This window comes from Eriocheir sinensis, chromosome 27 (assembly GCF_024679095.1).
Source record: "Eriocheir sinensis breed Jianghai 21 chromosome 27, ASM2467909v1, whole genome shotgun sequence".
Classification (NCBI taxonomy): Eukaryota; Metazoa; Arthropoda; class Malacostraca; order Decapoda; family Varunidae; genus Eriocheir; species Eriocheir sinensis.
Window position 1 is genome coordinate 15,598,046 of NC_066535.1, and position 16,122 is coordinate 15,614,167.

At 46.4% G+C, this 16,122-nt stretch overlaps 1 protein-coding gene across 1 annotated transcript in view; it reads left to right on the top strand.

Moving 5' to 3' along the window:
* Positions 1–16,122, top strand: part of LOC127004201 (Ig-like and fibronectin type-III domain-containing protein 1) — a 289,306-nt gene that overhangs the window by 12,119 nt on the left and 261,065 nt on the right. The window lies entirely within an intron of this gene.

Consider the following 16,122-nt stretch of genomic DNA (forward strand, 5'->3'; position numbering starts at 1 on the left):
CCAAATGAAGGGGCTGCCAAGGAGTGGTGTGGAGGTCGGTGTCCAGGCGTTTGTGGGTGTGGTAAGGTGTGTGTGTGTGTCTCCAGTCCCCTCTTCCCTCACCCCCCCTTACCCTTCTCCCCTTCGTCCCCTCTCTCCCTCCTCCCTCGCACCTATTGTTACCCCTCCAGGTGTGATGAATGGAGGCAGCCGAACAGGTGTGGCTCTGATTAATTGGGCCAGAGAGACTTATTATTATTATTATTTTATGGTTGTGGAGGTGGTATTGTAATTATTTTTGCTGTATGTGTTGTTATCTTCGTTGTTGTTTTTCGTATTTTTGTATTTTGTAACAATTAAACACACAAATAAACAGACACACACACACACACACACACACACACACACACACACACACACACACACACACACACACACACACACACACACACACACACACACACACACACACTCGCCTTTATTTCGCTTCCCTTTTTCCTTCCTAGCTGAAAATTCGTGCAGGAGACCGGACCGAAGACGACTTTGAACGACTTCCTTGATGCGGGTTTTATTAAGGCCGTCCGGGAGAGAGAGAGAGAGAGAGAGAGAGAGAGAGAGAGAGAGAGAGAGAGAGAGAGAGAGAGAGAGAGAGAGAGAGAGAGAGAGAGAGAGAGAGAGAGAGAGAGAGAGAGAGAGAGAGAGAGAGAGAGAGAGAGAGAGAGAGAGAGAGAGGAGAGAGAGAGAGAGAGAGAGAGAGAGAGAGAGAGGAGAGAGAGAGAGAGAGAGAGAGAGAGAGAGAGAGAGAGAGAGAGAGAGAGAGAGAGAGAGAGAGAGAGAGAGAGAGAGAGAGAGAGAGAGAGAGAGAGAGCTGTAAAGAATCCCCCGGAACAATTAAATGAAGCTTGTCCGTGCTTGGTGTGATATTGGCTCCTCCGCTCCCCCTCCCTCCCTCCCTCCCCGCGGCCGTCACCTTATTTAAAAGAAATAGGGGAAGAGGGGGGGGGGGGGAGGTTAATTAAATGTTTTTGTCCGAGTATATATTGATTAGCTGTTGCCGTTGTATTGATTCTCCTTTTAATTATCTCAGCGAACTTTCACTTCACTTTCATTTCACTCGACGGTAATTTTCGCTTTTCCGATCAATATTTTTTTTCTCTCTCTTTGTCGATTGGTGAATATCCATGTCTATTTTTTTTTTTGTCCGTTTAATAATTGCACTTTGACCTTCTCTCCTCCTATTAGTATATCTTTTTTTTTTTTCCTTTATTATTAATTAGTCTGTGTCTGAATATTCTTGTATACATATCTTCTTAAACGTTAATTTCCATCCTAATGTATCTTTTTTGTCCTTTATTTGTCTGCTACTGAATATTCCTGTCTAGTTTTCCGTTTAACACTCGCACTTTGACCTTTTATGACCTCTGATGAACCTAACACGACATTGCAGCTTCGTTATATCTTATTATTTATCCTGTCTGTCTCATATCTGCTCTTTTTGCTCTTCGTTCTTCTGTTGCATCATTTCCTTCCTCGAATTCTTAGGAACACTCGCACTATGACCTTTTATGACCTATGCTGAACCTACCGCGTCACTGCAGCTGCATTTTCTATTACTATTTTCCTTCCTGTCTCTTTCCATTTTTCTTTCTCTCTTAGTTCGTTCTCCTGTTGCATCATTCTCTTCCGACTTTTCTTAGCAACAGTATCACTATGACCTTACACTGTGACCTTGCATGACGCTTCCGCACCCACCTCAGCGCTCCACCTACATACCTATCCGCCCCGCCCTTCCCCTCCACTTCCCTTCCTCCCTGACCTCCTCCTCCTTGCCCTCCCCTCGCCATCCTTCATATTCAGGATACTCCCCTCTCTTCCTCCCTCCTCGCCCTCTCCCTCGTTTTCTATTATGACCTCTTTGTTTTGCAGTCTCTCTTCCCGTTTTCTTTGTATTCCCATTCTTCTCTACGTCCCTCATCTTTACCAGCCTCCCTTGCACTTCCGGGTCTTTTCTTTTTATCTCATTTCCCACGCCGTCCTTGAGAATCCCTTTGTTGCATCCTTCCTATTTTCATCAGTCTTTTGTTTTTCTTTCTGCCTCCTCTGCTTTGTTATTCTCCACGCCTTTCAATTATTCTTTTCCATATTCCTCTTACCATATTTTCTTCACTATTCTTCCCTGCTTCTTCCTCCCAGTCCCTTCCCCCCGATTCTCCTCCTCCTCCTCCTCATTCTCATCATCATCATCATTATCCCAGCCAGTCTTCGTTCTGTCCACTTCGCTCCCTCCACTCCACTCTTTTTCATCCCAATCTTTCCTCGTCCGCTTTAAGTCGTCCTCGTCATCCTCACCACAAATCGCTATAGCCATTGTGAGTCGCCAATCTATGTCATCAACAACAACAACAACAACAACAACAACAACAACAACAACAACAACAACAACAACAACAACAACAACAGGGTCTGAGGAGGGGAGGTAGAGGTAGTGAGATGAAAACTCGTACTTCGTGTTCAAGGCTGCGAAGGGAGGAGGAGGAGGAGGAGGAGGAGGAGGAGGGTATCGGTGAGTGAAAGACGAAGAGGAAAAGGAAGAGGGAGGAAGGGAATGATGGAAGGGATAAAAAGGAATGAAGGAGGAAGAGAAGGAAATGGCAGAGGAGATGAGGGGAAAACGGAGGAGAGGAAGAGGTAGAAAAAGAGTAAAAGGAGAAAGAAGGAGAGAAGGATAAAACAGGGTGTGAGGAGCAAATGGAAGTAAGAAAGAAGAGGAGGTGGAGGAGGAGAATGAAGAGGAGGAGAAGGAGGGTCGGGGAGAGGAGAGGAGAGGAGAGGAGAAGGAGGAGGGGGAGGGGGGGAAACCATTCAGCGGAGAGGAGCCGGAAGAGGAAGGGATGGAGAGCTATACTGTAATTTACATAAACCAACACGACGCCAACAAACCTTATGCTCAAGGAGGCGGAGTGGGTCGCGGCCTCTGTGCTTAAAGGATTGGAGTGCCTTCAGAGGGGTTCGGTGAGGGAGGGGGGAGGGGGGGGAGGGAGTAATGGAAAGGGGGGAAGAAGAGTGGAAGAGGAAAAGGAGGGTAAGGGGGTAGGGGGTAATGGAAGGGAGGGAAAGTAGAGTGGAAGAGGAATAGGAGGGTAAGAGGGTAGGGGGTAATGGAAGGGGGGGGGGAAGAAGAGTGGAAGAGGAAAAGGAGGGTAAGGGGAAAGGGAGTAATGGAAGGGAGGGGGGAAGTAGAGTGGAAGAGGAAAAGGAAGAGGAGGAGGAGGAAAAGGAAAAATAGAAGGGGGTTAAGTAGAGTGGAAGAGGAATAAGAAAAAGAGGAGGAGGAGAAGGAAGAGGAGGAGGAGGAGGAGGAGGAGGAGGGTACGGTGGTGGGTTATGTTCTTGATTTTTTTTTTTATTGTCTTTAGGAGGAAAAAAAAATAAAGTATAAATATAGTAAAGTATTTTTCGCCTCCCCTCTTTCCTCTATACATCATTAACCATTAAGTAAAGAACCAAAGAATAAAGCCATTCATTACGGACACAAAGAGTAAATAAATAAGTTAATAAAAAGACAAAAAAAGACAAACTGAATCAACAATATACGTTAGCCATGAACGAGTAAAGCAACAACAGACACGGATACAGTAAAGCACATGTGTTCCTATATACATCAATTTCCGGACACATTGGGAGAGTGTTGAGGATGAATAGCTGGGAGTCGGTGAGGCGGAGAGGGGCGGAAGGGCGGCGCGTGGCGGGTCGAGTTGGGAAAGGGCGGGGCGGGGAGCAAGTCACGAGTGTTGCGTTCTTTGGGTCACTGGCGGGGAAGGGATGGAGAGAGGGAGGTGGGAGAGGAGGGAGGGTAGGGGAACATACGAGGGAGGGATGGGAGGAGTAGGAAGTGGAGGAGATAAAGGGGGATGGAGGGTAGGTAGAGGAGGAAAAGGAGGACAACATTGAGGATTTCTTTAGGTCATTGCTTGGGAAGGGAGGGTGAGGAAGGAAGGGAGAGAGGGAGGGGGGGAGAACTTATAAGGTGGTGAACGAAGGGAGGACTTGGAGGAGGAGGAGATGAGGGAGATAGAGAGAAGAGGAAAGAAAGGGAGAACAAGACTGAGGTTGATGAGGAAGGGAGGAGGGAAGGGAGGAGGGAGAGAAGGTGGTGAACGAAGGGAGGACTAGGAGGAGGAGGAGATAGGGAGATAGAGAGAAGAGGAAAGAAAGGGAGAGCAAGACTGAGGTTGATGAGGAACGGAGGAGGGAAGGAGGGAGAGAGACAATGGAAGCTTACGAGGTGGTTGGTGAAGGAAGGGAGGAATTGGAGGAGATAAGGGGGAGAGAGGATGGGTGTAGGAGGAAAAGGAGAACAGCACTGAGGATTATGAGGAGGGGAAGAGGAGGAGGAGAAGGAGGAGGAGGAGGGAGGACTAGGAGGAAGAGGAGGAGATGAGGGGGACAGAGGGTAGGTATAGGAGGAAAAGGAGAACAACATATCCCCAACGAAATACCCCCCAAAAAAAACACTGAGGATTATGGGGAAGGGAAGAGGAGAAGGAGGACGACGAGGAGGAGAAGGAAGGGAAAGCGGGATTCATGAGTGACAGAGGAAAATGTTTTAGACGGAGTGAAGAGAAAAATAAACGAAACTAGGACGAAGAACATATTTTACAGAACACCAAAGCACGAAATGAATAATTAAACTAGAGACATTTAACTTCATATACTGAGAGAGAGAGGGAGAGGGAAAGGCAGTATGAGAGAGAGGGAGAGGGAGAGAGGGGAGTGATGTGATGGGGTGAAAAAAAAAAAAAAAGCGAAATAAGGGGAAAAGGGGAAAGATGAAAAAAAATAACTGCAGAGGGGAGGAGGAAGAGGAAGCACGATGTGAGAATGGGGTGAGAGGCATTGAAGGGATTACGAGAGAGGGGACATTGGCGGTAGGGAAGAGGGCCAAGTGGCATTAAAAAGAGGGAAGGGATGAGAGGGGAGAGAGAGGGACGAAGGGACGGGTGGGTGGGCGGGTTTCGGCGAGGGAAGCAAGAAAGGAGGACACAGGATGGAAAGGGGGAGGGAGAATTGGCGCGGACCGTTCTGAGTAGCGCTGAGTATGCAAAGGTTTTATTGGCGAACTCGTGCAGCAGGCCGGTGGGGCGTGCTGAGAGGCTGGTGCTGGTGCTGGCGTGGGTGGTGCTGGTGCTGGCTTTGTTTGTTGGGCCGTTTATGTTGTTTTGTTCTTCCATTCAGCCCGTATTGTTCATTAGCCGAGTTGTGTTGCTAGTGTTTTCTCTCCTCGTCCCCCTTGTAGAGTGAGTGCTCATCTCTCTCTCTCTCTCTCTCTCTCTCTCTCTCTCTCTCTCTCTCTCTCTCTCTCTCTCTCTCTCTCAGCGATAAGGATGTTTCAAGTATTCCTCTTAAAACAAGCGATACCCCTCTTTTAAAAATTACCATCCTCTTAAAAGCGAGGAGGAAAAAGCCTCTCACCTACTCTCCCTTCTCTTGCTCCCTCTCCCTTCTCTTCCTTCTCTCCCTTTCCCCTCCTCTCCCTCCTCTCGCACTCGTTGTCATTCGCCTGTAATCCACTTAGGCGAGAAAACTCCATTATAATTTATAGTTTTACATCAGTCCCCCCCGATCACTGCGTTCACGGTTTAATATAAATGAGGTAATTTCGTGAGAGGGGGTCCTGCCAATTAAGGTAAAAGTGCCAACCAGGGTAGAGAGAGATGTATGTATGTCCATTTTTTTTCCTCTCTCACTCCCTCGCTTACTCTCTCTCTCTCTCCCTCTCTCCCCCTTCACTCTCTGTCTCTGTCTCTGTCTTATTCCATGTCTCTGTCAGTCCCTCAACTAGAACGACTTGCCAAACGGCGTAATAATGGAGTTTAATTAGCAGGTGTAATTTTCACGAACGAGGTTTCCTGTTGTTGTTGTTGCTTGTTATCTGTCTGTCTGTCTGTCTGTCCAGATGTGATGAAGGTGACGAAGGTGTGTGTGGTGGTGGTGGTTGTGATGATGATGATGGTGATGATGGTGATGATGGTGATGATGGTGATGATGGTGATGATGGTGATGATGTATGAGAGAGAAGAGAGAGAGAGAGAGAGAGAGAGAGAGAGAGAGAGAGAGAGAGAGAGAGTTAGTTTGCTTTTTTCTGATTCCTGTGTCTCTGCCTCACTGGACGACGAATTGCCAACCCTTCCATCTATTCATCCAATCAGTCAGTTAATCAGTCAGTCAGTCAGTCAGTCAGTCAGCAAGTTACTTCATCACTGGCTCACTCACCCATCCACTTGCACACTCACTCACTCACTCACTCAATCGTCCCCCTCTACACTAACGCACCCACTCATCCACCCTCAGATCCACTCACTCACTCTCGGCGACATACTTTAAGAAAATATATATATGACCTCAGACACACCCAGTCAGTCAGTCGTTCACCGTGACCCCTGACCCTTGCCCCCTCATTCTTTTTTTCCCTCTTTTTTTTTTCTCTCACTCTCCTTCTCTCCTCCTTCCTGCCTCCTTGCTTCTTTTTGTCTCCTTCCTCTCTTTTCCTCTTTCCTCTTTCTCCTCGCCCTCCACTCTCTCTGTTTCAATCGTGTTTCTTTCGTTCGTTCCTCTCTTCCTCCTCCATCTCTCTTTCCTTGCATTTCCTCCTTTTCATCATCTCTCCTCTATGCATTTCCTCGTTCGTTCTCCTCTCCTACACCATTTCCCGTTTTCTGCTTCTTTCATGTTTCTTAATTCTCTCGATCTCTTTCCTTCTCCTTTCCTTCCCTTTTATCCTTGTTGCGTATATTCTACATCTTTCTTTACGTCTATTTTTCTTTCTTCTTACTTTGTTTATTTCTCCACGGACTCTTCCTCTCATTCTCTTCCTCGGTATCTCTTCTTTTTTCCCTTTTTCCCGCTTTCCTAACTTCCCCTTATTTTATTCAGTCATTATTTCCTCTCTCTTCAGTTGTTTTTCCTCTAATTCTTCTCCTTTGCTTCCATCTACCCTTTTCTTACTTCATTGCTCTTTCATATTTTCATTCTTTTCTCGTATTTCTTTTCCTTTTCATCAAACTTTTCTCTCTCCTTTCCTTTTCCCTCTTCTCTTCTCTCCTACTTCATTCTCCCTTTGTAGTGTCATTTTATTCTCTCTCATTTATTTTTCCTCAAACTTTTTTCTCCATTCCTTTCCTCAGTCCTTTTTTTAAACAAACACATTTTTTTTATACAATCTTCCTTTCCTCCCGGTTTGTTTTTGTTTTCTTCCATCTTCATGTTTCCTCCTCTTCTATCCGTCTCTCTCTCTGTTTGTTTTCTTCTGCCTCAGTTTACCCCTCGCCCTGCCTCGCCATCTCTTTTCTATACCTTCTCATTCCTCTCACAACACATGCAGAGAAAGACTCCCTTTGCCTCTGTCACACACCTTCATGTTTTCCCTCACACTTCCAGGGCAGGCCACATCCCCAGGCGCACGTACAATCTCTCGCTCTTCTCCTCTCCCTTGTTTTGTCTCGGAGGATAACGAGGTCGCTGCTTTTTTTTTGTTTTTTTTAATCAGTGAAGCTTCATCTAAACCCGTCCGCTTCGATTGGCACGGATTTCACCTTCACTGGTAGACTGGTAACATATACTCCCAGGTCTTTCTCTGCCTCTGTGGTGGATAGTGGAGTGTTTCCCATGCGGTATTGGTATGCTGGATTTCCCCTCCCAAGGTGCAGGACTTTACATTTTTTTGTTGTTGAATTGTAGCAGCCACTTTGTTCTATTCTTGTAGCTTGTTGATGTCTTCTTGTAGGAAATCCGCGGTCAAGGGAGTTAATTCGAGTAGCATCAAGTTGGAAGGTAAGAAAAGCAACATTGATCCAAATTTGTGAGTTAAGAAATGAATGAAAGGAGATGCCCAGAAACGGTAACTAAGTGGAAATATAAGGTCAGAAGCAGGAGCAGCAACAGTAGAAGTTGGAGAAGTAGATAATAAGAACATAAGAACATAAGAACGTATACGTAGGAGTCTGCAAGAGTCCGGTAGGCCTGTACGAGGCAGCTCCTTTGAACCTTAGCTCCCGTGTATCTAACCCCACTTAATATTGCTGTCCATGACCTTGAGTTCACTGTTTGGACTTACATTTCTTACATTACTTAAAACCTTTATATCTATGAGTAAATCGTCCTGAAGGTAATATTTGAATCACAGAGTTTTACATTCAGAGTTACATGCCAGAGCGCGCGTCCCCCATCCCGCTGCCTCGTGCCGGGTGGTGTCAGCCGCCCCCGCATCGGCCGTGTCTGTGCCCAGCTCGTCCCAAACCGACGACTTCACTCACCTCGCTCTCGCCCGGTTTCCTGACCACGCCATTCATTATCTAAAAAAAAGCTGAGACCGCCATCGTCTTTCTGGGAAAATTCTTGCTTCACACTAGCATGAATTTGAAACAATACTATGAAACCAAATGTACGAAAATGAGAGATAAACAGAGTGGCGCATAAACATTTTCCTGCACCTCTTTCCCTTCAACTCCTCATACTCGGCTGTTTTTCCTCCATGCAGGAATATTAGCGGCAGATAAATAGATACAAATAATTAAGTAGAAGGTTAAATAGTTACATATAGATAGATAGATACATAGATAGATAGATTGCCAGGGAGATAAATAGTTCGATAGAAAGATATTGGAAAGAAAGGAATAGAGAAAGACAGAAAAACGATATAAGTGTTTAGGTTGATATACAGAAGATGGAATAGAGAAATAGAAATCAGTACTTGACCTGACATTTCATATGCACCCAATGCCTTCTTGCCATCTAGTGATTTTCATGGCCCCATCATCTCCTCTCTATCCACTTTTCGGTTTTCCATTCTCGTGACATAAGTACGTAATTCAAGTTGGGGGCATACGCCATAGCTGCGCGCGGCCTCAGTGGTCATTTTTGTTACATCAGCTTGTCGTGAATAATGATGATAATAGCTAATAATAATAATAATAATAATAATAATAATAATAATAATAATAATGCATACATCTTATACAGCCGAACTTTTTGTCCATGAAGTTATTGAAGTGCAGTGAATGTTGTCGATAAATTTTTAAGAGTTACAAATAAGATGTCAGGAGCAGCAGACAAGAATAGAACGTGTGTATCAATACTGACAAAACAGCATCCCGCTATTGTTCTTGAAGTCATTGAAAGTGAAAAGCAGGTTGTCGAGAAGCGTTGGAATTATGAATCGGATGTTGGGGTCAAAGGAGCAAATGAAAACTCGAATCACAACTCCAAAAACAAAAGAACACGAACGCCATCCAATTATTGTTTTTGAGGTGAGTGAATGTGAAAAAAGAAATAATAAAGTTGTCGAGGAGTGTTGAAATTATAAGCAAGACCTCAGAATCGAAGGACCACAGTTACAAGAAACACGAAGGATAGAGAAAAGGAAGAGGGAATTTGTTCGATAAAGTAGAAGGATAGAGAAAAGGAAAAGGAGAGGAGGAGTTCGAAGAAGTAAAAAGAAGGATAGAGAAAAGGAAAAGGAGGAGAGGAGTTCGAGAAAGTAGGAAGAAGGATAGAGAAGAGGAAAAGGAGGAGAGGAGTTCGAGGAAGTAAGACGAAGGATAGAAAAAAGGAAAGGGGAAAGAGTTCGAGAAAGTTTAGTTTGGACGCTTACAAAGACACTATTGGGCTGCGGACGTGGACCTTATAGTTAGTAATAAGACGTCAGCACCAACACCAACGGGGGAAGATTGGAACACAAACAACAACAACCACGAAAAAGAGAGGCTTCGAAGCACCTTTCAGCCCCTCCTCCTGCCACAGCGACCCGACACACAATCACCGCCACAATCACCAGCCGTAATAGCAACACACAGGAGCCTTCGCCCCAACGCCTCGCCTCCTGCCACGCGAGGAAAAAAGAATAATTATTAATCAGACGCCACAAAAGTCTTGGCTGACGAGGGTGGGAAGGTTAGGGCGAAGAAGGGGCCGGGTGTTGTTGGTGTTGGTGGTGTTGGTGGTGTTACTAGTGGAAGAGGAGGTGAGGAAAGTGGCAAGAGAGTCCTGTCGTGTGTCGGGGGTGCTAAGAGAGGATGTTAGCAGTGTCTTGTTTGTGACAGCCGGCTCTCTTGTTCTTGGCGGCGCGTGGACACAAGACGGTGTTTGCAGAGTGCCTGTAAAATGCCCGCGCGAGTCAACACCCGGCTGAATGCGGCGCTTTGGCGAGGTATTAAACTAAGGGATCTTAATTTGGGGGTCAGGAAGAGCAGTGCTGACGTGCCGGCTGCTCAAACATGAAGCTTTTAGGAGACTTTAAATCTGAGAAACTGTCACTGCTGGACTTGACTTTACACACACACTCACACACACTCAAATACCCTTGGACTTGCTTGCCTATGCCGTAGAAGAAGTTTAAAGTGTTATGGTAATGCGGTAATCTTCGTTCTTCAAGTGTCCAGCGGATCACCACGAGTTTCAAGTCATGCCGAGAGAAGCAGCGCGTCGAGTGTTTTGAATGTGACGTGAGGAGTGAAGGGAATGACGAGAGGTGATGGAGCGGACGTGTGTGTGTGTGTGTGTGTGTGTGTGTGTGTGTGTGTGTGTGTGTGTGTGTGTGTGTGTGTGTGTCCCTTGTCATGCTTCCTGGGGGTGGTTAGGGAGGCTTAGGAGGGACAACACGACGGCCACAAGTTTGGTACGGGAATGTGAATGGAAGCAACGACAACAACGGCATCGGGGACACTGAAGAGCCGCGGGAGGGAAGTTGATGGAGGAGGAATTAGCTTCACTCGAGTCTGTCTGCATCAACCAACCCTCCGCGGACGTCCCTGCATGTAAAGATAGCGCGCACACACACACACACACACACACACACACACACACACTGCAAGGCCATGGAGCAGTCAGCCACCGGTGTGTGTGTGTGTGTGTAAAAAAAAAAAAAAAATCCTCTTACGCCTCCTGACGCTTCACTTTGACGAGGTGATTTACAGATGAAAAATAAAATAAAACATTGATTCTTTACAATTTACATTAAAAAAATAATAAGTCGAATTATACGCTTTCCCATCGCTCGTGGTTTCAAGATATACACACATTTCAACAACGATGCAATAGGGAGAGAGAGAGTGGTGATTATGGTGAGGCGGTATTGTTGGTGAAGGTAGCGGTGGTGGTGGTGGTGGTGGTGGTGGTTCAGTGGTCCCTCGAGTACTCAGTGATGAAGGACTTCCATGCGGTTATGATGTGTACAGGGTCTTCCCGTGTGTGTGTGTGTGTGTGTGTGTGTGTGTGTGTGTGTGTTCGCTCACCTTCGCACACTGTAATTGGCGCACAGTATAAGCATTCAGTATTACCTTTGTGGATGTATCGCACGGTCAAGTGAAGCCGGGTATCGTGTGACGTCTGTTGTGTGTTGTTTGTCGGTGTGTTGCTAACGGTGCCACACGAACTCTGATACTGTTGATGAATGCACGGATCGACAGACAGATGAAACGATATATAGATGCATTGATTCACGACAAGAGAGCACGATATATCACCATTTTTTTACTCGATTTTAAACATTCCCAACAGTAAGCTACGCGTACAGATGGATGGCTAACAGAATAGACAAGTGAATAGACAGGTATTATGAGAAATGGACAAACAGAGGGACACAAAGCTCGATGTATTGATGAACGACAGGAGTATGCTATATCACTTTTCATTTTCTATGCTCGTGTCAAAACAGATAGCTACAGAGATAGATAGGTAGGTAGATAGATACACAGAGTAGTCAATTGGTAGATATAACTGCCTTCATTTCCTTCGTTTCCTTTTGACCTCCTTCGCACTCCTTCCCATCCTTGTCCCTCCCTGCTCTCCCTTCCCTTTCTTCCCTTCCTCTGCCTCTCCACTTTCCACTTCCACTTCCCTCCACTTCTTGTCTCCGAGGTAATCTTGTTAATAGGAACCATTGACCTACATCGGGTTAGTTAGTTTAGTTATACCTTGTCTCTACATTCTCAAACTGACCACCACCACCACCACCACCACTACCACTACCACTACTACCACCACCACCACTACAGCAACAACAACAAGTATAATAACAGCCCAGCACAGCACAGCACAGCGACCCGCATCAAGGGAACACAAATCAACATAATTTCTCCCCCGTTCTCTCGTATTAGTACAACGTTATGCAATTCGGAGCGACAGTACCTGCAGCGGTGGGGGTAATAGTAGTAGTAATAGTAGTAGTAGTAGTAGTAGTAGTAGTAGTAGTAGGGATTGTAATGGTAGAAGTTGTCGTTGTTAGCCGTCCATTCATAACAATCTCCGGGCAATTAAACCCAGCCTTCTGTGTCCTCATAAAGAATGCAATGTCGGGTGTTTGTCGTTCTGATTCGCATCTGTGCCAGCGTGTGTGTGTGTGTGTGTGTGTGTGTGTGTGTGTGCTGGAAATGCAAATACGGTGACTGAGTACAAGAATCGTGGGTGAATGGGGATGCCTGAAGGGTGGGAAGAGGGAGTGAGGATGGGAGAGAGAGAGAGAGAGAGAGAGAGAGAGAGAGAGAGAGAGAGAGAGAGAGAGAGAGAGAGAGAGAGAGAGAGAGAGGGGGGGGGGGCATATAGAGTAGGGTGAGGGGATGAGTGGGGGGGGCGAGAGGTGAATGGAGTATAGGATTTGAGGGTCGGCAAGGCGGGGCGGGGCGGGGCAAGCCAATGACGGGGCGGCGGCGAGGGCTTAACGGAATGTGGCAAAGTTGAAAGTCGTGTCAGTTCGTCCGGTGTGATTTATAACGCTTTAGAGGCGCGCGTGAGGGCCGGCGTGAGGGGGAGCACGGTTCATGAGCCTATAATGGACGGCTTTATAATTTCCATCAAGGGCGCGAACTATGGCTCAGGATATTGGATACTCTCTCAATACACGTCGGGATCGGGTATTTACTCTTTTTTATTTTGTTTACTGTATTTTTTGATGTGTGGCAAGAATTAATGGTTTTGTAATTTCCATCAAGGGCGCGAACTATGGCTCAGGATATTGGATACTCTCTCAATACACGTAAGGATCGGGTACTTACTCCTTTTTATTTTCTGTTTACTGTATTTTTTGATGAGTGGCAAGAATTAATGGGTTTATAATTTCCATCAAGGGCGCGAACTGGAGCTCAGGGTATTAGACACTCTCTCAATACACGTTAGGATCGGGTTAATACTCCTTTTTGTTATCTGTTTACTGTATTTCTTTCTGTGTGACAAGAATTAACGGCTTATAATTTCCATCAAGGGCGCGGGATGGGGCTCAGGAAATTGGATACTCACTCAATACACGTAAGGATCGGGTACTTACTCCTTTTTATTTTCTGTTTACTGTATTTCCTTCTGTGTGGCAAGAATTAACGGCTTATAATTTCCATCAAGGGCGCGGATGGGGCTCAGGAAATTGGATACTCACTCAATACACGTCAGGAACAGGTACTTCTTTTATTATATTTACTGTATTTTTTTTTCTGTGTGGATTTGGACACTTAATGAGGCACTAAATAACAGCTTTATAATTTCCATGAATGGCGCGAACCGAAGCCGGGGCTCAGAAATTGAATACTCTCTCAATATACGTTAGGATCGGGCATATACTCATTTTTATTATATTTACTGTATTTTTCTCCGTGTGGATGATGTCAGCGTCCTGTGCGGCGTGAGTAGCATGCAGGGAACGTCCTTGAGCGGGGAGAGGGAGGGGTGAGAGGAGACAGGAAGGAAGGAACGAAGGATGGGAGGGAAGGCAAGGCGGTGGGAGGGTTGGCAAGTAGCGGGACGTATTAGCAAGCCACGGACATTCACGTACAAGGGAACAAGTTACTCCTGCACGCTTGGAAGGAGGAAGGAAGGAGGGAGGGAGAGGAGACAGGAAGGAAGGAACGAAGGATGGGAGGGAAGGCAAGGCGGTGGGAGGGTTGGCAAGTAGCGGGATGTGTTAGCAAGCCACGGACATTCACGTACAAGGGAACAAGTTACTCCTGCACGCTTGGAAGGAGGAAGGGAGGAAGCAGCGTTGTCAAATTATCGTACTCTGAACAAAGCATTATTTTTAGGCTCCAAGACTCTCACAACCACACAAATAATGATAGGAAATTAAAATCATCGTAAAAACTCTTAAATATTGATGTTTTTTTGTTCTTTTTTGTTATAGTTATCGGTTAGAAACTACGAAAATGCAATAGGCTGAGTACGATACTTTGGCAGCGCGGGGAGGAAGGAAGGAAGGAAGGAAGGAAGGAGGGAGGGAGAGGAGGGCAGGAAGGGACGTAACGGTATCTGTTAACACTCCACGAAGGGTCATTTACAAGGGAAGAAGGAGTTGGTGTCACGTTTTGGGGTACGGTGTGTGTGTGTGTGTGTGTGTGTGTGTGTGTGTGTGTGTGTGTGTTTGATCTGTTAGCGCATTACCGAGATTCGCTAACAATGGGAAGGACTTACTCTCACGTGTCGTAACTTTCCCGCCTGTTAGATTGGTCTTGAGCCTGATACATCCTTCCTCCTCCTCCTCCTCTTCCTCCTCCTCCTCCTGCCGCCTAGTGAAGAGAGATGTGAAGGCAAGAACAGAGGAAGTGGAAAAGAACACGAGGGTCAGTTTGAATAATCCTACACCTCAAGCTCTTGCCGGAAGGAGATGCATGGGACCCGTAGAGAAGAGATAAGAGGTAAGGGAAAGAGAGGAAAGTAATAGGGAAAACAAGGGAAAGCCGAAGGAGTTGAGTGATTAGCGGATTTCCCAGCTCCTCTACCCAAGCCGAAAGAGCTAAAGGGAAGACTGAGAGGAATGGAGATGGAGAGGTAAGGAGAGTTAAGGAGAAGGAAGGAAGGCAAGACTAGGCTGACAGATTACCTAAATGCTTACCCAACTCCCTTCCCCATCCTCTTAAGAACAGCCAAGGGTAAGGAGGGGAGGAATGGGAAGGGAAAGGGAGAAGGAAGGAAGGCGGGGGAAGGGGAAGATCGAAAGATTTCCTAAATGACTATAATGAACCTCCTCCTCCTCCTCCTCCACTTCCTCCACCCCAAAAAAAGGCTAAAGATAAAGAAGGGAGGGGAGTGGATGACTAGACGCAGAGGTAAGGAGAGAAGGGGAGGAGAAAGGAAGGAAAGGGAAGGTCGATAAAGTGAACTCCCTCCTTCATCCCCACCAAAAAGAGATATAGGTAGGGAGGGGCAAGGAGGAGAGAAGTGGAGGTAAGGAGAGAAAGGAGGGAGGAAGGAAAGTAAGGGAAGGCTAAAAGAAGCTCCTGTACATGACAAGCGAACTCCACACCTCCCCTAAAAAAAAAAATAGAAGAAAATGAGATAAAAATAAGGAAAAAAGTGGAGGTACAGAGGCAAGGAAAGGCCGCGGGAGTTCCTAAATGACTAGCAAAACCCCCTCCTATCCTCCCCCCACCCTTCAAATAGAAGAGCTAAGGGTAGGGAGGTAAGAAGGAGAGAAAGGAGAACGGGAAGCAAGGAAAGGCCGCGGGAGTTCCTAAATGACTAGCAAAACCCCCTCCTATCCTCCCCCCACCCCCCAAATAGAAGAGCTAAGGGTAGGGATGGAGGGAGCTGAGGTGCGGAGGTAAATAGGAGAGAAAGTAGGGCGGGGAGCGAGGGAAGGCCGCGGGAGATCGTAAGTGACGGGCCGATCGACAGTTGAATTTACCCGACCGTCCTTGGCGCCGCGTCCGTAAACAGCGTGACTTCCCGGCGGACCACGGTGACACACACACACACACACACACACACACACACACTGGATGTTATTGTTTCAGCATGTGGCGTTGATGATAGATCGTTCCCTGTGTGCAGTGCTCTCCATACTTACGAGTTCGCTGTGTGTTTGTGTGTGTGTGTGTGGGGGGGGTAGCAGAGGGGAGGGGGTTAGGGGGGCAGGGGCAGGTGTGGTGAAATGAAAGGACACGTATGGTCCGTGTGGGTGAGTGGCGGTGAAGGACGCGGTGTGTGTGTAGACGGTGGTGGTGTGATGTGTGTGTGTGTGTGTGTGTGTGTGTGTGTGTGACTTTTCTTCCCTTATAACCTATTTTCCTCTGTTCATTATATTTTCTTCGTAACTTTTCATGATTATTTCTTTATATAATTATCTTTTAACGTCACCTTCCATTCTTTTCGTTCTTTTTTTTCTTTTTT